The sequence below is a fragment of the Rhinolophus sinicus genome, linkage group LG11 (assembly GCF_036562045.2).
Source record: "Rhinolophus sinicus isolate RSC01 linkage group LG11, ASM3656204v1, whole genome shotgun sequence".
NCBI classification, from domain to species: Eukaryota; Metazoa; Chordata; class Mammalia; order Chiroptera; family Rhinolophidae; genus Rhinolophus; species Rhinolophus sinicus.
The window spans coordinates 42,429,609-42,457,525 of NC_133760.1; the positions used below are offsets into that span (position 1 = coordinate 42,429,609).

Below are 27,917 nucleotides of genomic sequence, written 5' to 3' on the forward strand. Positions count from 1 at the left end.
TGTTTCTTTGTGATTAAAAACCAGCTGGAGGCCCAGTGGCAGAGACTGCTGGCTCTCCCAGTGTCCATGTTTTCCTTGTCTTCCTGGGCACACAGCCACCCTTGCTGTTAGCTGTGGCCTTAGGATGGGGTTCTGGCCAATGGAATGTGAGCAGAAGTGATGTGCGCCACTCACTTCCAGGCCTAACATAGCTAATCTTCATTTCTCTCTTTCCTCAGGTACCAGCAGCATGGAAAGGGCTCCATGGGTTAGAGGAAGGCTGAGTTTCAATACAGACGGGACCTGGGCCCCTGAGTCACTACATGGATGAAAGCTGTCCATCAACCAAGAATATCTATTTTGGATCATGAATAAGAAATAAACTTAGATGAGGTTAAGCCACTGAAATTTGGGAACAATGGTTTAAAAAGTTAGCCTGCCCCTAACTTGTGTAGGTCCCAGTTGTACAAACTCTAAAGCAGTGAGTCAGCCAAGGTCACATAGCTAGTTAGGGATTCAAGCTTCAACGTCTTGTCCAAAGCTCTCACCATTAAAAGTCCATTAAAAGATACCACCCACCAGTGCTTAAAGCATAACAGTTTTTCCAAAGTCAGATGGATGGATGGATGGATAGATGGGTGGGGAGGCAATAATCCTGTGGTCATTTCTCTGTTCAATTGTCTCAGGTCACAGAAGGAGGACCAGAAAGGGTTTGTTTCCCTTGAAAGTGGAAAGAGCCGAGAGCCCTCAGAGAGATGGGCAATCCTATTCAGGCTGTGAGGCCCGACCCAGAACGAGTGGACCCAGTTGGAATCCCTAGGGAAATTAACCATGTAGACTCACAAGGGTCGTGGTTCCGTCTTTCTGTGCCCATGTAGCCCTTCAAGACAAGACGAAACATACACAAGTCCGCTGAGGCTGGATCTTTGTCCCCATGCAGCTTGTTAGATGGGGGTCAGCCAAATAAGAATACCACCGTGTTTATCAAGAAATAGAGGGTGTATCGGCCAGCTGGGCCAGCCCCACCCCACTCACCCCTGCTTATGCGCCCCCCCTCCCCCAGTGTGTCAGTGCACTGTGCTGAGGTGAGGAACGTTCCAGCCTCCACTCTGCCCAGGCCCCTCTCTGCAGGGCTGCAGGGGCTGAGGGCTGAGCTCCGTGAGGGGATGGCTGGGCTTCCCTCCTCTCTGCCTCTGGCAAACAAGCCCTTTAAGCCTGTCTTTATGTCCTTATCAGTGCTCCACGCAGGCCCAGGTGCCAGGCCTCATTCACTCAATTACCGTCTTCACAGGACACAATGCTCTCTTCTGAAAGCCTGCACTGGGCGCAGATAGAGATGCTTTCATGGCAAGGGTTCAGAGCTAAATCCTCTTTTGATACTGTCAGAAACTCCCTGCCAGGCTGACACTGTGTGTTAGAGGGAAGAGGGCTCACCGGCGCAGAAAGCCGAAATTAAATTAAACAGGATATTAATACCTAGTAGTTAAGGAAATGATATTTCCTTTTTTTGATTCCTCTCTCTTTTAGTGCTGAAGCCAAAAAATGCATCCCAGCTTGGCTGAACCAGCTGGGCCCTGCGTTTTTGAAAGCAAAACACCAACATAATTCTTCTGGAAGAAGAGTCTTCCGTGGGGTTCCTTTCCTACCCCCAGGCCACCCCCCGAAACACCCCCCCACTCAGGTCCTTCGAGTTTCCCTCTGTTCCACTGTAATGCAGTCTGTTTAATCCCCCTGAAGTAGGACTACGAAAGTCAGTTAAAGAGGTGGGATTATGGGTGGAGTTTTTTCTTCTCAATTTTCTAAATTTTAAAAAGTAGGGTCACGTTACTTTTATCATAGCAACTGTATTTATAGTAAAAAAAAAAAAAAAAAAGGAAGAAAGAAAGAAAACTCCCTTTGCCCTCGCTTTGAGTCTGCAGTCCTGTGAAAGTTCCCTATCAAATGCTTCGATAATAACAGCTCTATTATTATTGAATCTTTATTGAATGGTGTTCACTTGGCACTTTCCGTGTGCCAGGCCCTGTGCTAAGTACTGTATGTGAATCGTTTCATTTAATCCTCATGATAATTGTGTCGGGTGGGTCCCCATTCTAAAAACAATGTGTACACCATACCCACAGCAGCATCATGCATAACAGCTAAAAGGACAACAACCCAAATGTCCACCGACAGATGAATCCATTGACAGGTTAAAAAAAAAAAGTAGTACAGTAAGTCCTCGCTTAACATAGTCCATAGGTTCTTAGAAACTGACTTTAAATGAAACGACATATAACAAAATGAGTTTTACCATAGGCTGATGGATAGAACCAAGAGTTAAGTTCCTATGGCATATTTCTGATCACAAAATCATCAACGAACTTCTAAATAAGGACCCAAAACACTAATATTAACACTGAAATAAATGTGAGCCTCTCCTGATAAGCCTCTCCTCGGCTCTAGACCCTCCAATGGAGTCCTGCCACTGCTTGAAACACAATCCAAGTCGGAATACCATTTAGCAATAAAAAGGAATGAGCTACGGATAAGAGCTACGACATGGCCAAATCTCAATCACATCATGCTCAGTGAACGAAGCCAGGCAGACAAGACCACATGTTGTAGGAGTCTACTTAGATGGAATATCCAGAAAAGGCAAAGCTGTAAAGACAGCAGAACATAGACAGTGGCTGTCTGCAGGGGTGGAGGGAAACGGGGGTTAGGGTAAACGTGCATACGGGAGCATGTTGGGTGATGAAAATACCCTAAAACAGATTTAGAGCCATGGCTGCACAACGCGGTGCATTTACTTTAAAAAGCATTGAGTCATACACTTGAAAAAGGTAGATTATATGATATGCAAAACATACCTTAATTAAGCTATTTTTTAAAAATACAACCCAAGTTCTCACACAGCCTACAAGGCCCTGCTGAGGCTTCTACGATTGCTTTCAGCTGCTTCTCTCCCCTTTCTCACTCCACTAAAGTCACAGGGGCCTCTCTCCTATTCCTTGAATACATCAAATACACTCATGCCCCAGGGCCTTTGCACTTACTGTTCCTTGTCCCTGGAATTCCGTTCCCTCTGATAGCCACATGGCTTCCTCACTTTATCCAGATCTCTGCTCACGTGTCCCCAAATCCAAGGGACCACTCCTGATCCCCTATTTAGAGAAGCCCTCCTAATATTCCATCCCTTTAACCTGCTTCTTTTTTTTCCTTCGCATGTATTACCTCCTCTTGACCTTTTATGTCTTTGCTTACTCTCTCCCCATATAGCAATGTCAACTCCATGAGAGAAGGGACTTTGTTCACTGCGGGATCCCCAGTACCTGGAACAGTGGTCCATAATGAGTAGTCAATATAAATGTGTTGAATAAATGGGTGCACCATCGACTAAGACAATAGAAGCAATTCCCTCAGTAAAAAGCCTCATCGTATTAAGAAAACAAACACCTTTTTCCACCTCTCTCCCTCCCTGGTTGGCCAGCCCCGACAATGCCGAGTGGACCTCTCCAGCCACGCCATCTCTACGAAGTCTCAGGGAAATCATCCTCCTAGAGAGGGTGCCCATGGAGTTAGGGGCAGGGTTGCCATTCTGATGGGCCCAACACATTCACATTCTTTGGCATAACCTCCTGGGCACTCAACGTCACTAGTGCTATCCTGAACACAGCCTCCTGCATGCAGACTTTGAGCTGAGGGGTTCAAAGATTTCCCAGGTACAGGAGGTGAGGGAAAGGACACTGGTCCTGGCCTTCCACGTCTGCAACTGCACTCTCCCTGTTTGTTTTCTCTCTTCTCGTGAAATGAGTTTCTCTGACAACCTCCTGGCACGGAACCCTGTGGAATGGAGACCAGCAGAAAGATTGATCCCCCATAAATCAGTACAGTTCAGTCTAACAAGTAATTATGTGATTGCAACAAGCGCTGTCAGAGGGGGCAGACGGTGCCTGCCAGTTGCTCCATTCGCCCAACACTCAGACGCAACATCACATGATTTGTAGTTGCTGTTGTTAGGTTTTTTTCAAACACAAATAAATTACCCAAATTCGTGAAAAAGAATATAAAGCCCCAATTGGAAATAATGGATGGTAAAGAAGGAACAGAGGAAATGAGGGGCAACTACTCTGCCCACCCCACCCCCAGCCTCTCCTGAGCCTCTCCCTTCCCCCTATAGGCTGCTGGCAGCTTCCCTACCCTGCACTTGGCTGACTCACCTCCCTCGCCAAACTCTGCTCTGTCAGGCGCTGTCTTTTCTAAAATGTTGATATTTTGTTCATCATGAATTTTATGCATTAATTCTGAGGTTTAAAAATATTGCATTAAAATATTTTTTATCTTGATTCGAGTCTTCTGGAGCCCACTTACATCTTGCCTCATGTGCCTTACCTTAGCCTCGGCTCTGGCTGAATGAATGCATTTGTCACAAGACGACTGGTACACAGGGCTGTTGTGTTAAGTGCAGGTGAGTAGAAGGGGTGAGGGAATCTGGGTCAGCTGTATCCTCTGTCCTCCCTGTACACCATGAGTCCAGAAAACCCCCGGGGAAAAAGAGCCCCTCATTCTGCCTTGGGCAAGGGAGTGACAGGTAAGAATAAACCCCAGGACTAACACTCACTGAGCTCTCACCACACACTCTACACTATTCTAAGTGTGTACATGATTCTGTTCATTAACCTCACGATGGCTCCATGAGTACGTACTACTAGGAGCAACCATGTGAACTTGCCATTGACAGTTTCTGGCCTACACTGATGGTAATTTCGTATGGTTTGGTCTCATAACATTATTCCCACTTTACTGATGAACAAACTGAGGCACAGACAGGGAAAGTCACTTGCCCAAAGTCCCAAAGTGATGGAGCCAGGATTCCAACCTGGGCAGTTTGTGGTAGGAGACCCTGCTCTGAATCACTCCCCTCTCCTGTTTCCCCTGCAGACCCCCTCACTGTCACAGTAGTCCTGTCCCTGATCAGATGCTGGTGGACTTTATTTTGTAAGGGGGATGCATGGTCTTGATGGATCAAAAAAGAGCTGCCCAGAAGCTTGACCCAACATAGGGCCAGATGCCCAAGAAAAGGGCTCCCTGATGACTCTTCCTGAGAGATTTGGGGTCTCTGGCTTCTCACTCAAGAGATGTGTATAGTGGACTTTCAGGTCCCTGGAGCTGGGAGGTGATGGTAGAAGGGGACACAATCAGATTCACTATTTGTGGTGGCTCACTCACAGGGAACATAGACCGTGTTTGCTTCTGGAGGACAGGGGTCCTCTGTAGACATAAGGCCACTATTTACAGGTGAGGGACACCAAAACAACGCTGCTAACTGGAAACTTCCACCCAGTCGAAATCCAGCAGTTCCTTTCCTAACATCTGAGAAGTTTCTAGACGGCAGCTAACACCAGATGGATCCATGGCCAAGCCCCAAAACCACAGCCTCAGGGTCCTTGGGCCCCCACTGGGCAGAAAACGAAAGAGGCATTGGGACCAGCACACTGGTCACTTTCAAAGATGCCACACCACAGCTGAACAATGAACCCAGGCTCAGGAAAAGGGTTTCAAGCCAGGGGTGCAGAGGGTAGAATGTGGGTGTTATTATTATTATTATTGTTAATAATAATAATTTATTATTATTTCAACTCTACCAGCTTAACATGACCATCAACAATCAGTCCCCAAGCGGCCCTGGACTCAGCCCCTGAGACATACGGGAGATCTGAGCTGCCACGTCCTCATCTGGCACAGCTGGTGAGCCCAAGATTGTTCAGACGACCCTTCCTGGTCCCCAAGGGACATCTGGGCCCAGGGACTCTTCTCTGATGCACTGCAGCATCCCACTCCCCACCATTACCATTTCGGATTTAATAGTTAACACAAGGCCTCTGCAGGGGGCCCCAGTGAGCAGAGTCAAAATAAAGCAAAACTGCAAATCTGCAATTACCCTGCCTTCATTTTCTCCCCCATTTTGGCAGGCAGATGACATAAGCAGGACTTAGGGAGTTAATCTCTCAAGCTCCTCCCCTGGTCGCCCCAGCTCCCCACGTCTCTGTCTTTTGTGCAAGTTTAATAAAATAAATTTTGAATATCAATAAAGTACGTCCTATTTTTCTTGGCATGTCCCGGCCCCGCTCCATCTTTCTATTTCAGAAGTCATGCTACAGACAGATCACTTTTCCACAGATCATTGATGTGGTGCCATGAGGGCTGCACGTGATTTGCTAAAATGCTCCAAAGGTATTCAAATTTCTTTAAAGAAGAAATTCAATTTATGTGCATTTATATTACAATGTCTGTCAGGAAGAAAGGTTATAATCACCAGCATATTTTAGATTTACATTTTCTTCTGTACATGAGGTAATGGTATTAGAGGGAAACGATGAAGCTTAGAGTTGAATTGGATGCATGGTCCTATTTTCATTGCTGCTAAAAGCAGGTTTTTGAAGTTCTTGAGGAAAGCATATGTTAGCATATGTTAGGGAAATATCAAGAACAGGAGGCTGGGTGGCTGAGTTTAAAACATTTGTCTTTCCTTCTGGCCTCTCCATGTGGGGCACAGATAGGCTATTTCTCTACACGTCGACTTCTCAGGAAGCATTTGGGGTTTCAGCACCTGACACAGAGTCAGGAACAGAGTCCAGACTACGTGGGTATGCTCCAAGGGCACTGCCCTTCCTCACCCAAGGAATGCCCAACAGCCAACTCAAGACCCCGTGAGGACAGGAAGGGGTCAACCACTAACTCACCCAGGAAGAATCCTAGGTCCTGGATATTTTTAAACAACTTCCAGAGCTTTCTCTGGGGGAAAATGTATCAATCATGCGTGCCCTGGAAGCTTCTGACTTCAACTCTTTCAACAACTGATGGACCAGTTCAAGCAAGATGGCAGCTGATCCTGCTTCATGTAAACAAAAGGCTGGACTTTGTTTCTTGTCTAAGACCCAAAGCCAATAACAGGCAAAACCAGGATTCCAATCCAGAAGGCGTGATTCCACGGGCCATGGTGTTAATCCAGTTGCCTTGGGCCATTCAGATGGAGACCACATTTAGAATTCTTGAGCCATGCTCCCCAAATGAGGATTTGTGGGAAGCTCAGTGGACACATGGTCCTCAGTGATACTGACCAGGACCTCAGCGTCTCACTCTTCTGCTCCATGGTAGAGACTCGGACAACTGGCCTCATTGCTTTTAAATGACGCATTTAAAAGATTGGGTGAGGGAAGGACAACTTTTTCCCAACTTCTCTCCCATCGTTAAAAAATATATATCTTGTTTGATGTGTATTTTTGACGGGATGTCACCATCTCTTTCACTGTGTTTCCCCATAATATAAAAGTAATAACTATTGAGTATAGAACATTTGGGAACTAAGCAGAACATATGGGCAAGCTGAAAACAATTAAAATCCTTAATTCTATCTCCTGAAGGCAACTATTCTTAACATTTCGGTATATATCTTTCTATGTATCTATATATGTATACATGGTATATACATATATCATATTTACAATGTATTTTATATCAATATACTTTCATAAAAGTGAAATCACATTGTTTTAATGACATATTGGTTCCCAACAGATTATGAGCATCTTTTTATATCATTGAATAGTCTTCTACAACATAATTTTAACAGCTACATAGCATTCCTCTCTATGGCTGTACCTTAAAGGATTTAACCAATCCCCTCTTGTTGGACATTTAGGTTAGTCCCAATTTTTCACAAGTATAATGATACCACAATGTACATTCATGCAGCTAAATCTTTGCTCCAATCCACAATTATTTACTTAGGACAAATCCCTAAAAGTGAAATGTGGGGGTCATGGGATATGTATATTTTAATTCTTTTAGTCAAGATTGACACACTGTCTCCAGAAAGGTAGTACCACATACTTTCTCCATCAGCAGTGTGTGAGGTTCCATGTTTTACTGACCTAAACTCTTAACTTAATTGGTTCAGAAAGCCTTTGATACGTTTTTGCTCTGCCTGGAGAAATGTAGACAATGGATTTCGTGAGCATTTGGCCTCCTTCTGGGGCAACAGGGACACTTGCGTTGGTTCCGCCTTTTGGCTATTGTGAACAATGCAGCCTCACTTCTGCCACATTCTGGAAGTCAAAGCCAGCTCAGCCTTGAGAGAGTGGACAAAGGGACCTCACCGCGCAGTGGCAGGGCAGAATCATTGCACTGTGAGGCCACGGATGCAGGGGCCATTCATCCAGGCCATTTTATAATACACTACCTATTATGGAAGCAAACGACAGCACTGACATCCAGAAAGACCTGGACAGAAGCACAGTGACTTTAACAGGTGATGAGTGCAAAGTCCAGAATATGGTCCAGGAATTACTCGCACGTGCACAGGAAGGGGAAGTGGGCGTGTTTGTGGCACACAGATTTGGGGTGAGCGAACTATTGCTTCCTTCCAAATCAAAGACGTAATGAGTTTAGCACTGTGTTTATGAGTTGAATAGAAACAAACCCTGTGTAATGAGTGCAACGGTCTGTGCAGCAGATGAAATGGAATTAGAAAAAGGAGCTGAAATGGAGCAGCGGACCTGAGTCCGGGTCTCCCCAACACCTAAAGAAAAACTAGCTGTGCTACCCGACCCTAAGTTAATGCTGCACCTTCTCCACGCTTAAGTGGTCTCAACAGGAAAATGGAAATCGTGGCATCTATCTTGTCATGAATAGATGATGAACTAGTGTTTGTGAAAGTCATTTAAAAAAATAAGAAAAAACATTATTATGCATTGCTCCATCCTCCTTCCCCGGGTGCTCTCTTTCAAGGAGCCACACACTCCTTTCTGGTGTCCAAGTCTCCCTTGCCTTCCCATCTGGGGTCACTGACAATGGCCTTGTCTTTGCTTTATATGATTTCTCTCTGAAGTACAGCCAGGTGCCCCCAAAGACTGAAGAGCTAAGTTTACCAGGATGCTTCCTGGTACATTTCGATTTCAAAGTGCACTGCGGGTCCTGGACGCATGTTAAACAGTAAGGACGACCACAACAGAAACGGCCAGCTGTCCCTGCCTCCTTGCTATTTACTCTCTATTTTCCTGTCCCCTGTGAGGGGTGAGTAAACACAGACCCACAGAGCACTATTCAGACCAGAATGAAGGCTGCCTGCCTTGTCACTACACCTCAATTAGAAGGCCCTGAATGAAAGGCAGGAGGAGAGATAGCCTCCCCGAGCCTCAGTTTCTTCATCTGCATAATGGGGTGATGCAGAGCCAGGATTAGGGTGAGGTGAGTGAGGCTGAATCATGCAAATGCAGGGTAGGATGCTGTCTCATTTAAAATTTTGATAAACTGGGGTGTCCTTCCCTATGCCCCCCACCAAACTGAGGTCAGTAGCACCTAGTTCCCTCCCACGGTGCCAGGATCCGATCATGGCAGTTGTCCCTTTTATGAAGCTCCGTCTCCTCCACCAGGCCCAGATAGGGACTCCACCCAGCTCGCTCACACTCTGTCCCCAAGGCCCAGAGCAGAGCCTGGCACAGAACAGACACTTGAAGAGTGTTGATGGAATGAAAAACACACGAGTGCAGGAACAGAGAACTGACGTAACCAAAGGCCTGCGTTCAAATCCAGCTCCATTTTCTGATTGGCAGGTTTCTCCTCTGCAAATGTCTTAGTCGGACTTCCTATCTCATGGTTGCTGCAGGCTTCAATGAATGAAACGCCAAACCCGATGTCTGGCACATAGAAAGTGCTCAGTAAATAGTAACTTGTTTTTTTTTTTTTTCTTTCAAATCCTAGAATCCCAAAGAAGTAGCCCAGGGCTTCTCCACATCAGCACAATTGACATTTGGGACCAGATAATCCTTTATCGTGGGGACTGTCCTATGTGTTGTAGGATGTTTAGCAGCATCGCTGGCCTCCACCCACTATGTGCCAGTAGCACCCTCCAGTGTGACAATCAAAAAAAAAAAAAAAAGAAAGTCTCCAGGCATAACCCAATGGCCCCTGGGGGGCAAAACTGCTCTGTGGTTGAGAACACTGATGTAGCCTTTGACCCAGATTTTTTTTAAGAAAAAAAGGGATGACTCATATGATGTTCTTATTTTCTCAGTACTCTACAACATAAATGGATTCAGGTTGGGTGGACAACGATTAAAATAAGAAAAATAACAGCAGTGTTATGATAATAGATGACATTAACTGAGTACTGACTAGGCTGTGTTGTATATCACCTCTGAGGAGAGCTGTTATCATTCCATTTTCCAGAGGAGGAAACTGAGGTTCAGAGGGGTCTGATGACTTGCCCAGGGCCACACTCCAGTGAGTGGCAGGTCTGGAATTCCAACCAGGTGGGTCTGGCTCCAGAACATGCATCTTTCCCACAAGTCCATTCTTGTTCTTTCACAACTCTCTCCATCTCCATTCCAGTCGCTGGCAGCATGCTGTCCACTTGCCTGCATTGCTCCCCACCTCTCAGCCCTCCTCCCCCAACCAATGTTCAAGAATGAAAATATCTGAGAAAATCGGCTGAATTTCCAAACGCTTACATCCAAACGTCTGGAAGGCTCTTGCATGGGTGATTCAATTAAGGGAAAGTATGCTTAAACAGAAAGTGCCCCTGCCAAATTGAATTCTTGTTTGCCCGCCGTGTTGTTTTTGGATGAAGAAAAGGACCCTCCATATATAGTTAGAGCCAAGATGATTCTGCCCTTCAAGGCCGCATGCAGGCTGTGTGGGACCCCAGGATCCTTCTCTGCATTGAACCTCTGAAGCTCCCTTGGGAAAGTATCTCCACTTATGCCACCCAGGCCACCCCCCTGCAGGGTCCGGAACCCGCCCACCAAGGTGACGAGGGCTGCAGACACCAAGAGTCCTGTCACTGCTCCTCAGAGTGGCCCTGGACCAGCGGCAGCATTGCCACCTGGGAGCTTTTAGAAATGCAGATACTCAGACCTATGAAATTACAAAGGGTGGGGATGGGGCCCAGTGGCCTGTGTGCACAAGTCCTCCAGGAGATTCTGATGCCACTGGTCTTGTCCCACACTGGTCTTCAGACTTTCCTTGGATGGGCCTCACTGGAAGGATAGAGTTCTCTCCAATTTTAGCCAAAATGAAGAATTTGGGATCCAAGAAGGAGAAAGGAGTTATCCAAATCTTGGATGCCAAAGATTTGGAAAGGAAGGGATGGAATGGGAAGAACACGGAGCCAAAGGAGGGGGGTGAGGATACGATGACCCAGCAGTGCCATTGGTACTCGCAGGTGAGCAAAGGACAGATATCAGAAACGAAAGGGGCCAATATCTCTTCTTGGGTCTCTGTGCCTTCAGTCTTGCCCACAGAGCTGTCAAAGTGGTCTTTCTAAGTCACAAATCAATTATGTCGCTCTGTTCCGAGGCTCCCCATCGACTTCAGGCTGAGGTCTGAAACTCCCCAACACAGCCCTCTGTAACCTGGCCCTGCTACATCCCCGGCCCGGACCTGGTACTGAGCGCCCCATAGTACCCACCACTTGCAGTTCCCACACTCTGACTGGTCTCTTTTGGTCTCCAGACTCCAAATGCCTTTCCCTCTCCCTGTGCTTACTCATCTACAGGTGCGTCTCATAGGTACCTGCTCCCCAGAAGTCAATGGCAGTCTGTACCCCCCTACCCCCACCCAATTCGGGTACAAAAGATGTCCATCTGCCTTCAACTCTTCTTAACTTTAAGGTCAAAGGATAGACATTTCAGCAATGCCATACCATTCGGGTGGCCACCAGGAACTACTCAGAAGAAAGGTGGCACCGTGTGGTATGCCCAGCGTGTAATGAGAGAAATGTGGGGATCTGGAGTCTCGTACTGGGAGAAAAGTTATCACCCTGTATCCCAGCATTCCAAGCCCCTCTGGCCCATCTCTAGGGTGTGCCTCCGTTTTGACAACCCTAGTCCTTATTTCCAGGTGGACTTTCCTAATTGCTGCCTATGTTGAGCCTCTGAGTTAAGAAGCTACACCCCCATTTCCAAGAAGAAAAGTTCAGGGCTTTTACTTCAGCCTGTACTCATGGATGAAGATGTATGGTAACTATCCCCCAGTCTGCTTTAATATTTAGCCAGCATCTAAGTCAGGGAGCACTCATTTTTCATTGACCATTCATTACGCTGGTTCTCCACAATCAAACACGACGTTGAGATGTCTTTTTCCAACTTCCCAAATCACTTGTGCTTTGCAGTCCACTCACTGTAGCCCAAAGGAACAAGCTCTGCAATACTGAGAACCACCCAAGGCGTGGAGTGCCCACCAGCTACAGAAGACACTAAGTGGTGGGGAGGCCCCTGGAGACACGCGTTATGGTGAGAAAGGAGGAGAAGCAACAAGGGCAAAGTCAGAAGGCCAACGGCAGTGCCAAGACCAGACAGGTAAGTGGCAAGGGAGAGGCTGGGTCCTGTGCCAACGTATGGCGAAGTGACACATGTTTCTGCTTTAAGTGATCCGCTTTTACCTTGAACATTGAAGATGAAAATTACGTGCATTACCATAGCTCAGTTTACAGGGATTGGGTACATCTGGTTTGGAAATGTAAAACAAAATGGAGTAACATCATTATATCTCTTACCAGAATTGGAGAAATTAGTCGGTAACGGCCTGGATTGCCTGAACACTACCACCACGTTTCACATTCCTCACACTTGGTGGGGAAGGCATTTGGCTGGGGGAGGGAAGAACTACCCTCCAAAAATGCCAGGAGGCACAGAGTCACAGCCCAGATCCCCTGGTGGCCAGGTAGCAAAAGCCTGGCCATTTCCACCCCCACCCCTCGCCCCCAAGCCCATGCCCGGCCTGACACCCCACAGCAACTTGCTCGCCAAGATTTTCACACTGACCTCTGAGGTCCAGCCAGAAGGGAGAAGACTGGCACGTTCGATTATTGCTTCAATAATAAGCGAATGGTTTCTGGGTTTGCTATTTACACTGCTCTCTGGGAGAGAAAACAAGTCTTCCAACTGGAGTACTCCAATTTCTACTATTTATCCAAGATTACACATATAATCCCATAATAAAACACCATTCCTGCCCAGAAAGCAGAGTGATTGCCTACAGATGTGCCCAAACCAAAACATCTGTACATCCAAAATGGCCACCGGCGTGATATTCTATCCACGTCTAGGATGATGATCGAAATGGCTAATTAACTTCTGAAACTTTCCGAGTGGAAATCCCACAGTGGGAATGAGCAGGCACGCTGGTGACAGTCTCAGAGTCACCACCTCTTGATGCGATGCCCGAGATAGAAAGCTGTGCTGGGCCTGACTTCAAGTGCCACCTTGTAGGCTGAGGAAGTTTGGCTCCAACAGCATGCCGTCATTGACACGTGAAAACAAAATGCTTTCCTAATGGTTCCTGGCACAGCGTCAGGAAAATACCTCATCTGAATTTTTATTCAGCTGACAAATGATGTGCATCCCTGCCTTTATCGGGCTGCTTATATTAAATATCTGAGTGCAACAAAGATTTCTTAATTTGCTCGTTTCTCTTGGTACCATTTAGAATGAGAGCTTAGAATGAAAACGTATCGCGAGGCAAGAGAGATACCTACCTGCTCATAGCAAACCCCTGGAAATTGCTGGGCCCCACTGGATCGTATCACATAATCATCTCAGCTCTACCTTGATTTGTCTTTCAATATACTGTTTAAAAATGTAACCCAATCACCGAGCCCAACAAGCAGTCTGTTTATTATTACTTTTGATAGAAAGGTTCATAACATCCTGTAATGTGTGTGCATTTTTTATTCTGTTTGGCTACTAGACACTGAAACCATTTGGGACATTTATTAAAATGCAGTCAGCAGCTCTTTAGGATGAGGTTAATGTGGGATTTATGCCTCTATGGTGCTCCATGCGCAAAGCGGTAATAATGCTTGTTTAGTACTTAGTTCACGTATAAAATGGTTGGCTATAAAAATCGAAGAGATACAAAGATTGGCTAAAAAAGCACAGAATGGAGAGTGATTTCTTCAAGTTGAGGGCTTAGATAGGACACCAGGAGAGAAGGAGAAATTTATTTTAATGGGAAATCTAATTCTCTGGTTGCATGAGACAGGCTGGGGAGTGGGGGCTCCCAGAAACCTGGTTTGACAGACCCAAGGCTGCCAACCTGCCCAGGGACACTTGTGCCAACCACATGAACAAACGATGCTTTCCGTGTGGCCACGCTTTGTCCTCGCGCCTCCCTAGTTCCTTTCTACCCCAAAGGCCTGTGGCCTTCACACAGAGACAAGCCTGTGAGAGAGCCAGAGGGCTGGGGGCAGAGCCAGTCAGACATCCAGGCTCAGGCCCCTCTGGTATCCAAACCAGATGGACCCAGCAAGACGGGGATAAAAATTCCAAACACCTTCCTAAGGGTTGGCCGGGCGTCTGGGCAGCAGGCAGAGCACGCATGTTTCCTACACATGTTGGTGATGTGCTTGCATCCAAGAGCGGAAGTGATCCAGAAAACCCCTGGAAACCGCCCAGCGCCATCCCTGGTTAGGAAAACCTGCCTGTTCAGGGAGCCGCTTCCTAGCCAGGGCAGAGGGAGGCCAGGGTCCTGATGCCCTGTGGGAAAGGCGGGCATTCGGGGGACCTGTGAACTGGGGGGGGGGTCTCTTCTCCAGCTGCACCTCAGCTCACTTCACTGCGGCAGTGGGTGTGCTGTGAGGAGGATCGAACCCCTTCTCCCCCCACGGCCACTGGGTGATGGTGATGGGAAGCTGGACTGGAGGCTGTGGGCTCCCTCCCTCCCCGGCGTGGGCAGGCGGGCTGAAAGTAAGTGAGCAGCAGCAGCTGAGATGCTAGCCTCTCCCTCTGCAAGACGGCAGGAGCCCTCTCACTGGTCTCCCTGCAACTGCTCCCACTCTGTCAATGCATTGTCCCACAGCAGCCCCAGGCGTCATCTTTACATAGAAGTCAAACCAAGTCATCTCTCGCTATTCAAACCCTCCCGGGGTTTCCCACGGCACTCAAGGAACATCCAAAGTCCTTCCCAGAGTGCACGAGGTCCTATGTAATCTAGTTCCTGCCTCTTCCCACCATTTCATGTCCATTTCCTCTCCCCTTGGCTCACGTTGTGGCAGCCTCCTTCCCATCCGTCCTCTGCACCCAGACTCAGGGCCTTTGCACAGGTGTCCCCTGCCCAGAATTCTGTTGCCACAGATATCTGCATGGCTACCTCTTCATAATAAATATCTCAACTTAAATACCTCCTCCTCATAGAGACCTTGTCTTGCCCCCCCAATGGAAAGCGGGCCCCCTTCACTCTTTCACAGCACCCTATTTTAATTATCAGTGAAGCATTTAGTGTTACTCCCCCTCCCCTTCTTTGTTTACTGTTATTTAGTTGTTGATTCAGCCTCTCTGCACTAGGATATATGTTTTTTGAGGGCAAGGGCCTCGCCTGCCCTCTTCACCCCTGTAGGCCAGCTCCTCGAGCCAGGCCAGCACAAAGTAGGTCTGACTAGGTAGTTCCTGGGTGGATGAAGGGCAGCAGTCACCGTGTTCCAGGGGCTGTCAGTGCCTCACAAACATGATCTCATTCAAACTTTGTGACAATCCTGCACTCTGGCTACCGAGCTATTACTATACCCATTCTACAGACCAGGAACAAACGCAGCTACATGAAGTACTTTGCCTCCGGTCACACATCAAGCAAGAGGAAGCCGTGAGGTTGCCAGCTAAGGTTGCTTCTGAGCCCGGAGTTGGCATTCTCCACCAGCAGGCCACATAGCCTAAATTTGTGGGTGACCCACAGGAGGATGCTGTGTGCCCTGCATAACCGGAGTAAAAGGCAGTTCAGGCGGTTTTAGAAGAGCTTCTGGGCAACTGGTCCTGGACCCACTCCCTGGCTTTCCCCACCCTGAAGCTAGTCTGCATTCCTGGGCTCAGTGGGCGCCATGTATAAATTTAGCTTATGTGAGCTCCCACACGGCTAATGCAAGAGCACACATTCTCCTCCCTGGCCTTCCCTCTGTGGACCCCAACCCCACTCCAAACCACCCTCCTAGACCAGCCCAGGCTCCCCTCACCACACCTTTCACAAGGCTCCCATGTACACACACACTGTCCTGCCCCAATTTTTCACTGTTCCCATCATCCTCTCCCCACCCCACACCCTAAAGTGATGACTTTTTTTTTTCTTTTTTTTTCTGCACAGCACAAACCACAGCAGGCCATGAGAAAGAGATGGAAAGAGCAGCCAACTTGACTGCCAATCAAATTTCTAAAAATGGGTCCTCTGGCTTCCGACAGCTTTCACTACGTGCCTGTGGCTCATTTGAGGAATTATACTCGGGTACCATTTGCACTCCTGGCACCGCATCTCCAGCATGTGTATCAGACACGTCCCGGGGCGGGGTGGTTTGCTTAGTTACACTGGATGACGAATGTTTCCACAGCTGCAAACAAGACACTTTTGCTAAGAAGTCGGGGCTGTTGGAAAAGCATGAGGACCTTATTATTGGTGGTTGAATGAAGAAAGAGAAGGAAGGGGGCCGAGATGCTTCTAGACAACATCAGAGCAAATGGCAAGTCTAAGAAAGACAAATAGACTAAGCTTCTACCGGGATCTGAACAGGCAAGGCATTTTACTGGAAATATACCAGGTAATTAGATTAAAACTGGCAGAGCTCCGCAGTGTGCACCACTCTAAAAACAATACTAAGAGCTAGCATGCATCAAGGGCTTGGTATACGCCAAGCATCTATATTCCTTCCCTCCATCCTCGCAATAGCTCTACGGAGTCAGATATGCTCATTGTTACAGATGAGGACCAGGAGGCACAGGAAGATTAAGTAACTCGCCAGGGCAAGGAATGGAACCCGAGCGCCACACGACATCTGTCAGACTCTTAGCTGTGATGCTCACCGCTTCCGTCCTCTACTCTTCACATTTAGGTGAAGAAAAGGGGTTTGGAACCCAACTGCACAGAATCATCTGGGGTGCTCTTTTAAAAACAAAACAAAACAAAAAACACCCCTGCCCAGACCCCAGCTCAGACCAATTCAATCAGAGTCCCTGGCAGTGGGCCCCCAGGCACTGGTATTTTTTTCAAAAGGTGATTTAATGTGCAACCGGACTGGACGTCCATTGCTCTAAACTAGTGCAATGGTGCTCAAAGTGGGGTTCCCGGGACCAGCAGCAGTAGCACCGGGGGACCTGTGAGAAATGCAAACTTTAGAGCCCTACCGTAGACCTGTCGGATCAGAAACTATGGGGCGGGAATGGAGCCCAGCAACTAACATTTTAGCAACCCTTCTGGGGAATTCTGAAACATACTAACACTTAAAAATCACTGCTCTGGACATGGACATGCTAATATGTCTTCCAGATCCTGATTTCAATTCTTTTGGATATAGTTCCAAAAATGGGACTGCTATATCATACGCATATAGTAGTTTTATTTTTAATTGTATGAAAAATATCCATGTTATTTTCCACAGCAGCGGCACCATTTTGCATTCCTCCCAGTTTCTCCACATCCTCACCAGCACTTGTTGTGTTTTGTTTTGCTTTTATATAACGCCAACCTGACGTGTGTGAAGTGATCTTTCACTGTGGTTTTGGTTTGCATCTCCCTGACGATTAGTGACAAAGAGCTTTTTTTTTTTCCATATGCCTGTTGGCCATTTGCATACCCCTATGTTCACTGCAGCATTATTCACAATGGCTAAGTTGCAGAAACCACCACAATGTCCATTGGTGGATGAATGGAGAAAGAAAATGTGGTCTAGCCACACAATGGAATACTATGCAGCCTTCAAAAAGGAAAACCTGCCATTTGCAACAACAACAAGGGTGGACATAAAGGACATTACACTAAGTGAAATAAACCAGACACACAAAGACATGATTCCGCTTACACAAGGCATCTAAAATAGTCACGTTCATAAAATCAAAGACTAGAATGGTGGTTGCCAGGGCCTGGGTGGAGAGGGGCAAAGGGGGAGTTATTAATCGACAGGCATAAAGCTTTGGGTAAGTAAAATGAATAAGCTCTAGAGATCTGCTTACAACATTGTACCTAGAGTTAACAATAACAGTAAAATTTGTTGAGGAGAGATCTCATGTTGTGTTCCTATTACCACAAAGGTTTTTTAAAAAGCATTGACTTTTCTAGAATATCAACTGCATCAAAGCAGGGACCTTGTACGTTTTGTTCCTCTGTGTATTTTCAGCACCTCGCCTCAAAATATTTACAAAATGAATGAATGACTACGTGTAACATGATGTTGGTGACATTGCCATTACATTAAGAAAACTGAAACTGGTAAGGATTTAGATCTTACTTTGCAAAATAAGTATTCATTTAGCTATCTATATTGGCAAGATTAAAATCTTTTCACTCCAGAAGTGTTTAGTTTGGTTTTTTTTTTCCAAACAGGCAACAGAGACAATGAAATTAACACCAACCACAGAGGTAATTGCTGGCCTGGCCCCTGCTGTTATCAGTCCTGGTTAAGTAGGCCAGTAGCTAATCTGCAAGGCTGTTTCATTTTCTGCCATCACACCCCCAGAGGGCAGAGAGGGCTGCCCGTCATGAACAAAGACAGGATAATTTTCCTAGCAGTTGAAAGAGTCAATCCTGCATTCTTCTGCCCAGCCCAACACCCAGACAGAGCTGTAGCTTCATCAGACAGAATTAAGTAGGCTGCCAGCTCCACTCATTAAACGATGGAAATACGTTGTATCTTTCCGCAGTAGCCTGCTTTCCTCACAATTCCCCTTCCACAGCCTAACCACAATTTTACTGTGTGAAAAATGACTGGGAATCGCAACAGTACTGCAAGGGAGCAATGATTAAATTTGTCCCCACAATTAATGTGTCTGTGATGGGCAGAGGGGAGGGGTGGGAGGGCTGGAGAAGGGGACGTTATAGAGTGATCAACAATCAATGGTGGGAAGGTGACCTGACACCACAGTCTTCTGGGACTGTAATCAATATCACTCTGGCTTCAGGGAGCCCCTCTCAACCCATGCGGCTTCATTTCAATAGTTTATTCTTGTATAAATACCTTAAATAAACAGTGCGAGGAGAACACTCAGGGATACTTCAAATTACATCCGTATCACGCAAGGGCAAAAGCTAGTTCCACTGCGGAGAATCTGCCTCTCAGAACCAAACAAGCTTCTCCTTTAAAAACCTCAGAATTGGTTATTTACACACTCCACAACTTTGCATTTAATGCCACGTCCCGATTATCATAAGCATTTCCAATTTGACAGAACCCGACTACAGTGAATATGCAAGCTCTTCTAATTTCCGACGCGACTAACTGGAGATGGCGGAAAGCGAAGATTTCTGTTTGTGATTTGAATAGGATAATGCCTGTATGTCTCCAAGCTCGGGCCGTTTTCTAGGAACACATGTTGTCTTGAAAACCTGGCTGACCCTCTTTAGAAATCATTAAAATTATAAGGGCCAAGATTTTTGTTGTCACTCTTGGTTGACCCCCTCCCTTCCTCTGGTAAGGGGAAGGAAGGAGGATTTTGTGGAGCAGTTGTGCTGTGGAAAACAATGCGGCCCCATTGATATGGGTCCAGTCTGCAGGTTGGCGAGAAGCAGCATCAATTACATGCAGATCAATTTAATCACAAACAGCAGAGCAGACTGAAAACAAAGGCACTCCCAGAGCTGCTGGGCCTGCGGGCACACAAGGGAGGCGGTTACCCTTGGGGAACTCCCCCACCCCCCAAATAGTGCTACTGAGAGAGCCTTCCTCCTGGGGAAGGTCCTGGGACTCCCGCCGCTCAACTGCGAACATGTATGCTGCATTTCCCACTTCTCTCTATGTCCACTGCTGCCACCAATCCTGGGGCACCAAGCGTGGACCCAATCCAGTTCTGCTTCCACTCTTGCCCACCCCAATCCATTCCCCACAGGACAACCAAAGTGGTCTTTAAGAAATTATACAGCTGATCTTGACACATCTGTGTTTAAAACCCTCACGTGTTGCCCCGTCCCACCTGGGATGAGCAGGAAGTGGTCACCTCGCCAACACCGCGCCCACTACTCTCCCACTCAATCTTCTGTGCTCTGGAGGCGATGGTCTCCCCTCTGTACCTGGAACACACCAAGTCTATTCCTACTCCCGGGCCTTTGCCAAGGCGGTGACTTGGCCGGGACTGCTCTTTGTGGTCCTGGTCACCAGTCCCAGAGAGAGAGCAAGTAGCCGCAGCAAGCACAGGACAAGGGAGCAAAGCCAACGGCCACCACACACTGAGGATGAGGTCTCCGAGATGAGGGGCTCCAAAGGGGACCAGAGGCCTTTCCGAAACCTCTCCTCAGAAGCAAGCAAAGCAGGAAACACACCCCAGCCGAGGCCGACCGTGGAACACTCGAGCTCCCATGGGTCCACACAACCTCGAACGAGCCCACTGAGCACCTGGCTTTTCCACACCTGGACGGTCTCCCCATGAGCTCAGGCCGGGCCAGTTCCCTTACCCACCAGGCACTGATTCAGGACCACCACCCCCTGTCCCCACAGTGAACACCCAACTCCGGCTGGGTTGCTTCCGGTCTCAGGGCAACTGCGTTACCCGTCTCCTACCTTTTCCAGGAGGCCACGCTTACTGAATCCAAGGACACTGTCCGTCCCTGTAGCTGGGAACTCCTCCTAATGAAGAAAAGGAAAAAACACAGGCTTCATCCCTAGCAAGGCACCACCTCCAAAAACAGGGAACAGTACTAACTATGGCCATGAGGGCTTGCCTTGTGAGTTACACAGCAACTTACACCTCTCAAGAAAGAGGCACACCATTACCACCTGCCCCACATACCACTTCCCCTTTCCCTATATTTCTCCATTAGAGATTCATTCCTTTGTGGTGACTAGATGCAGTATTAAAATACTGATTACGGGAGGTGGTCCATAAGTCACGTGTTCACCTGCATGAAGGGGAGGAGGCCACGTATGGTAGCAGTAGTTCCGAACCCTGGCTGTATATTAGAATCACGTGGGCCACACTCCAAAATCATTGAAACTAAATCTCTGAAGACAGGCCCAGGTACCTTCCCCACCAGGCACCGGTTAGTAAAACTCACTAGGTGGTTCTGCTGCATTTTGAGTCCCGAGAACTAGTACTTCCATGGGCAAACCTTTACCCTCTGAAATATTGTACCAGAAGACCCCTTGTTGATCACTTATACGTAGCAGGTTGCCCAAAGGAGAAGCCAGCTACTGTTCAGGCTGGGGGCTACACTGGTTTCTCCCCAGGCTCAGCTCTCTCTGCTGGCAGGGTCCTTTGGCCAGGTGTGAGATGGATCCCCTAGCCTACCTGTGGTTTCTCAATGCTCCCAGCATAGGGGCTAAAGCAAAGGACTCTGGATTATATGGCAGAATAGAGAAGTGGCTGATGATAAGTGAGAGTGGATGTGTAAGCAGAACACGGAGCAGAAAAACTTGCCCCTGGCAGAGGGGCAAGATGTTCTAATTCAGAAATCAGGAGCAAGTCACCGTGGTACTTTCAGTGTAACATGCACACCTCACTGCTGCAGCCCACAGCCTGCCTCGAAGGATTCAGGGAAAATGAAAATTAATGGGGTGGGGAAGGTAATCAGCAGTGAGTCCCACTTTTGTTAATAACCACCCTCCATCACGGGTAGAATGAGACAGAGCATCCATTCAAGGCCAGGGTCACCTTGAAACACGGGGGCAGGAGGCTCTGAAGGGTCTCTCTCCAGCCTGGGGCCTCTCCAGCTCATGGAAGATGGTCTCCGAAATGGGCTGTCCCTTTTGAGCTTTTGTGATCTGAGTGCTTAAAGATTGGCTTGTGGACTGAACTAGAATTGTCCATCGGGACCCCCTGCAGCATGCCTCCCAGCCCCCTTACACTGAGTGGTCAGCCCTGCCCACCACTACTCTGCCACTGTTCCCAGCATGCTTCAGCTCTCATGGCATTAACCCTACCACTCCACCCCTGCTGCCTCATCACCACCCACAGTCGCTATAAAAACGGAGACGCTTTGGGGCTGAAGCTGCTGCAAGCAAGTGGGATAGTCATCAGCCTCTGACCCCTGAAACTACCTCCCAACACCTCCATATCCAGCCTGACGATAACGTCCCACTGCCAAGGATCCTTGCCCTGCCTGGTACCTAAAAGTCACGAGGCCCTATAGACAAACACCTTGCCCAAGGTGGCTTTTTGTTTCCAAAGCCCTTTTCATTTCCCATTTGCTTACTCAGCCTCCCACAGCACTGTGTTGCTTGGTGATGGGTGAGATGGGCAAACAGGAGTGTCTGATGGTGGGTTCTTGACGTGTGCTGTTGGGAACTAGGAGCAGCCATAGGGCCACATGCTGCCCGCGTGGCCCAGCCTGCCATGGAAACCCTGCAATGCAGCTTCTCCAGCTCAGGCGGGGGGCAGGGGGCATGACAGCAAGCCCTGTGTTAGGTCACAGGTCAGCAGGGAGAAGGAGGGCTTTCAGTCATTTCCTGAGCACTTCCCGTATGCCAGGCACCGTGCAAAGCCCTTTGCATATAGTATCTCATTTATTTTAACACCAAGCCAGTCGAGTAGGTGTAGCTTAGTGGTTAAAGCGTTGATTCTGGAGCCAGGCTGCCTGGTTTCAAGTTCCAGTTCTGCCACTTACTAGCTGTGTGACCTTGGGCAAGTGACTTAATCTCTCTGGACCTCAAATACCGAGAACTGACCTGTAAAATGCAAATGATAGTACCTCACATCACGTGATAGTTTCCAAGGTAATGGAGAGAAAGGGTATTTAAAACAGAGCCAAGTGTGTTAGTCTGCTCAGGCTGCCATAACAAAGTACATAGACAGCACTGGGTGGCTTAAACAACAAAAACTTACAGCCCTGGAGGCTGTAAAGCCCAAGATCAAGGTGCCAGCCAGTTTCGTTCCTGGTGAGGCCTTTCTATCTGGCTTCCAGACAAGCACCTTCTCGGTGGTTCTCACATAACCTTTCCTCTGTGCTCGCCTGGAGAGGGCTCTAGTCTCTTCCTTTTCTTATAAAGCACCAGCCCTGTTGGATTAGGGCCCCATCCCAATGACCTCATTTAACCTTAATCACCTCCTTACAGGCCCTGTCTCCAAATACAGTCACATTGGAGGTTAGGGTTTCAACATATAAATGGGGCAGGGTGGGGCACAAATTCAGTCCATAGCACCAGGCACATAACATGTTCATTGAGTATTACCCATCATTATTGTTACCACATTACCCCATTTCATATGAGAATACTGAGGCCCAGATACGCTACAACACTTGCCCATGGATGTGGCAGACAGGATCTGAACCCAGGACAGGTGTGACTTCAGAGCCCTTGGCTGTAACCAGATGCTAAACGCTTACCTCTTCCCACAAGATCTCAGGGGTTCTCAACCCCCTGCCAAGTACCGCTGCCTGAGTGCTCTGTGACCGATGGCCACTCCCACGTGCCCTAGAGAAACTACCACACCTCTTGGCCAGGGAGTCAAGATTGTCAGGTTGTAGGCAGAAGCTGGGTACCAAGCCCAGGGGAGCTGTTGCTCAGGAGCTGGAGAAGGTCTCCCCCTCCTCTGACCTTTATCTATATCCCAGAACCCTGTCTCTACATCTTGGTTCCTTTCTAGGACCTGGATCAGCGGCTTGCAAGGCAAGGCCAGGACTTGGTCAGGTGGGAAAAGAGAAAGAATACAGATACAGCTGCTCCCCATGAGTGGGGCTCCACCTGTCCCCTCAAGAACTGAGTGAGGTTGACCTGAATGAGAGTTTTCTTGCCCTAATTGTATAAGGGCTGGGACCCTCCTCTGCCCATAGCTAGGTGGTCATGGTACCTGCCTGCCCAGCACCCATCCCCTTCTTCTGGAAACAACATCTGATATTGCTTTCAGGAACCACCCATCACACATTCTGTCTGTGCAGCTTGAGTGGGGCTATCTTTAAGCGGTCATGTGATCTCGGTCAGACCTAATCAAGCATGACATCTTTCTAGACACTGTAGTTGATTCAGGGATGGGCACGTGTCCAAAACTAGGCAAACCAGCGTTAAAAAGAGTCAATTCCAGGACCATCATTAGCGGCTCAGGGAAGAGACTTTCTGTTCACTGAACATACGCCTTAGGGCACAGGTCAGCCTGGAGAAACTGGCCGCCATCCTGCTACCATGAAAATGGAGCCAAAGAAAAGAGAGTGGAGGTAAGAGAGGCTCAGCTAGAGACAGAGTCCCAGTGACAATGTCTTAGCTCCTAAACACAGTTGTGCCTGAAGCCCAGAATTCTAAGATGTTCTAGTTACGTAAGCCCAAATAGTTCCTTTCTTGCTAGTGTGACTTGGGTTTGGTGACTTGCTAAAAAGGCCTTAGAAACAGAGGGATGGAGAAGGGAATTAGAAATTCTGAATAGGGTAGAGGGGTGCAGCAGCCAGCTTGACCCACATGCTGGAGATGAGAGTCATGGCCTTCTCCTTCTGCCTCATGGGGAGCCCTAGCATTTGCCAGAGCTGTATTCTAGAAATGGTAGAGTGCTCCCCAAAGAACAGGGGAGAAATATTACTGGCTAGCCTGGGACAGAAAAGACAATGGAATTTTAGCATTGCAGTTTGGAGGCCCAGAAATCAATGCCCTCTCACCAGGAGCCTCCATTTGAGAGGACCATGGCATTGATTTGGGGTGAGCCGAGCCACAGATACATCAGGCAGGCCTGACTGATCTCATGGCTGTGAGCCCACCGGTGCTGGCCAGTCAGGAACATTTGATTTCACGCAGCTAATGAATCAGAGGTCAACAGGCAGTCAGAATAGAAATAGCCCCCTTTCACCCCCAAGCCTCACTCTGGGCCAGAGTCGGGACCATAGCAGTTGCCCCAGGGTAAGCCGGGGAACCATGAGGATTTGGAATCTTCCCAGACTGAAGGCAAGAAGAGTTTGAGGCTGTGAGGGTCCCCTATGGAGGCTGGGAGGGGCTGCCCCCCCCCACACACATGCAGGAGCTTCTCTTGCCCCTGAGGGTCTGGGGAAGAGAATCACAGTGAGTCCCCTTGGCCATGGTAGCTCCCCTCCCCCTACCGCAAATCCGGGGTAGCCCGTGCAGGGAGTGCCCAATGGCTCAATTCTATGAGTCTTGAGAAATAGCTACTGGAAGAGAAAGCGGGGTGGGGGATGCAAGCAAAGTCGAGAAGAGAGCTGAGGTGGATTTGAGCACCAGAATTCGAGTAATGGATTGGGCATCAGAGAATGAGGGGATTCATTAAGAGGGCAAAACCAAAGACCCCTCTTAGAGGCGCATCCCGGGGTCAGGGAAGCCAGGCTGACGTTGCTCACAGTGTTTCCTGACCCCCTTCTCGCGCTGACTTCCTGAGGATCAGTCCTGCTCTGTGGGATGAGGGAGGCAGGGCTTGTGGAGGAGATGAGGGCAGAGGGGCTGTCCTCCCTGCCTGCATCATAAATAACCGAGAAATGTTCAATACCTGAGGGACACAGGGGGGATTTGTCAGGGTTCTTTGGTGGCAAGCAGCACAAACCATCCCTGGCTGGCATAAGCACAGGGGAAGTGTCTGGAAAGGCATCGGGTAGCTCTCAGATTAAAGGAAAAGGCAAAGTATTAGGGCAGAGAGGTACCTGGGGAAGCAAGACCTGCCCAAGCTCTCCTCAGAGTGGACCGGAGCTCCAGCCGCGCTCCACCTGGAGAGTGGTTCTTAAATATTGAGCTCGGATCACGTGTCCACCCATTGGCCAGGAAGGGGGCGGGGCAAACAATAGGAGAATCTCATTGGCTGACCAAGGAGGGGGAGGGTCAGGAGAACAGCGCTGCTGGGGCTACTTGGTGGAGCCTCCACCTGGTGCCGGGCGGTGAGCTGAGCGGTGAGCACTGTGGTCTCATCTCATCTCATCACAGTCCCAGGAGGTGATGGACTATGCAGAAGAGGAGACCGAGGCTCCTAAGTGACGTCCCCTCACACACGGCTCCCAGAGTGGGATTTGATGGAGAGCTGTCAGCAGCCAATACCCCACGGATTCTTAGGTGCAGAATGGGAGCCCAGGTGGGGGGAAATTCGGTAAACTCAAGGGACCAATATGGTGAAGCAGGAAACTAGGGGTGGGGATCTTGGTACCCAAACAGCGGGCTTGTCCTTCTCACGGCCAGCACCTCCCCTTCGCTGCTGGGCTCCCTCCAGACCCAATCTCCTTTCACCATCCAGTAAGAGGCACATGCACATTTACTGACTGAACCACCGGGACCCAATATCATCGGGGCCGTCACATCACCGGTGGATGTCCCCAACGTGCTTGGGCAAGGACGGGGTTGGCAAATCCCCAGCTATATATGTCCCAGATAGCGCCATGGAATGTTCTGGCTACCTTTTACTCTTCCCCCACCCTTCACCAGTTACCTTAATACACAAAGGCCAAAATCAGGGAAAGCAGAATTAATTTCCCATTTAGTGAGCAGCCACTAAGGGCCACATGCTTTTCCTACATTATCTTAAAGCCTCAGGATAAACATGAGAGGTGGGGATGTTACCTCCATTTTACAGATGGAGACACTGAGGCTCAGAAAGATGAGCGGGGATTTGAACCCACGTGTGGCTAATACCAAACACCCAATCGGAAGGCGCGTGAGTGTGGAGCCGGCACAGCTGCCAGAGAGCCTGCCTTTCCCTCCTGCTCTGGCACAGGACCAATGGCACAGGGTGGCCCAGCCTCTGCTTTGTCTACTGGGCACAGGGTCTGTGACATCTGGAAACCTGCCCCCACTAAGCTACGGCTTCACTTAACCAAAGTTTGTAAAAGGGCACCCTGAGAGAAGAAACGGCCTTATCTCACCAGAGCCCTGCTAAAATCCCAATAAACCCGTTGCGAGCTTGAGATTGAAGTGCGATTTTGGCATCTCTCCTCCGGTGTGGAAAGAGATTACACTGAGTCATATTTCAAAAAGGCACAACTGACACAGTATAATCTCTGGTCTTAACTCCCCCTGACCTTGAGAGAGCGGCAATAAAGCGGAGGGGCTGCAGCGGGTGGGAACGAGATTTAGACAATCAGGAAGAAGCCTGGCTGCCAGGAGAATGTCATCAGGCACGGCTGGGGCAGCGATGTCCCTGCAGGGCCAGCTCCTGAACTCCGTCAGATAGGGGGCTTTAGTTTCCTCTCCCACCACCCCAGGCAGGGACAGGCACTCAGGGACCAAGGTCCAGCGTCGCCTTCCTAGGACCCCAGCTCTGCCCCTTCCCCAGCACCTCGCTGATTCAAGCCCCAAAGGACTCACCACGACCTGCTCTCCTCTTCCTCCACGTCTGCCCCCTCTCTTTTCCAGTGACAATAATGAAGCTGAAAATGTCGCCAGAAAAGGCATCGATCTGTTTATCTATCACTTGCTAATCAAAAGTTTCCTGCCTCCTGTTAAAATACCAATGATTTCCTTTGCAGAATCAAACAGGTCTGTTCTCAGAGACTGAGCGCGTCGGTTGAGACAGTTTAATTACCTCCCTCCCTGAATAGCAATCTTTCCTGAGTTACATGATGAACACACATTAGGGGAAGACGAATCAAAAAGCAGGAACTGACTAATTGCAGGGTGTCTCACATGGAACGGGTTCTCCGTTGTATACTCCATCCCTTCCCAGGTCCCACGCATTCTCTAGCATCCAACCCCAGGAATTCCACACAGCCTGAAGGGGGCCCACTATTTATGAGTCCTTTTGATGCATAGTAAACGCAGTGGTTAGACCGTGGGCTTTAGAGTTAAAGACTGGTCTTGCACTCCAGTCATGAACCTCAGTTTTCCTGCATGTAAAGTGGGAATATTAGATATCCACATAATGAAGATTAAATCAAAGGAAGCAGGCAAAGGGTTGCTCATATGGGCGGTCAATTAATGAGAGCTATTGTTATTATTATCATTAAACATAAAAACAAGCAGGGGTTTATAATAGATTTTGTAATATTTTATATGAGACAGACATTTCTACAATTTTAGAATGTTATCACAAAAGACAATGAGGAGACTGTCTCCTTTACACATCCTTGTATGCCAGGTGCCTAGAACT

At 48.4% G+C, this 27,917-nt stretch overlaps 1 long non-coding RNA gene across 4 annotated transcripts in view; it reads right to left on the reverse strand.

Moving 5' to 3' along the window:
- The window catches only part of LOC141567512 (uncharacterized), a 288,980-nt gene extending 261,667 nt beyond the window's left edge, over nt 1–27,313 (reverse strand). For all 4 annotated transcript variants that reach the window (XR_012490185.1, XR_012490184.1, XR_012490182.1 and 1 more), the window contains exons 1-2: nt 27,137–27,313; nt 20,483–20,548 (exon numbers count right to left, since the gene is read on the reverse strand). This is a non-coding gene — a long non-coding RNA (uncharacterized LOC141567512). The remainder of the gene's footprint in view (nt 1–20,482; nt 20,549–27,136) is intronic.
- Nucleotides 27,314–27,917: the final 604 nt, after the last annotated feature.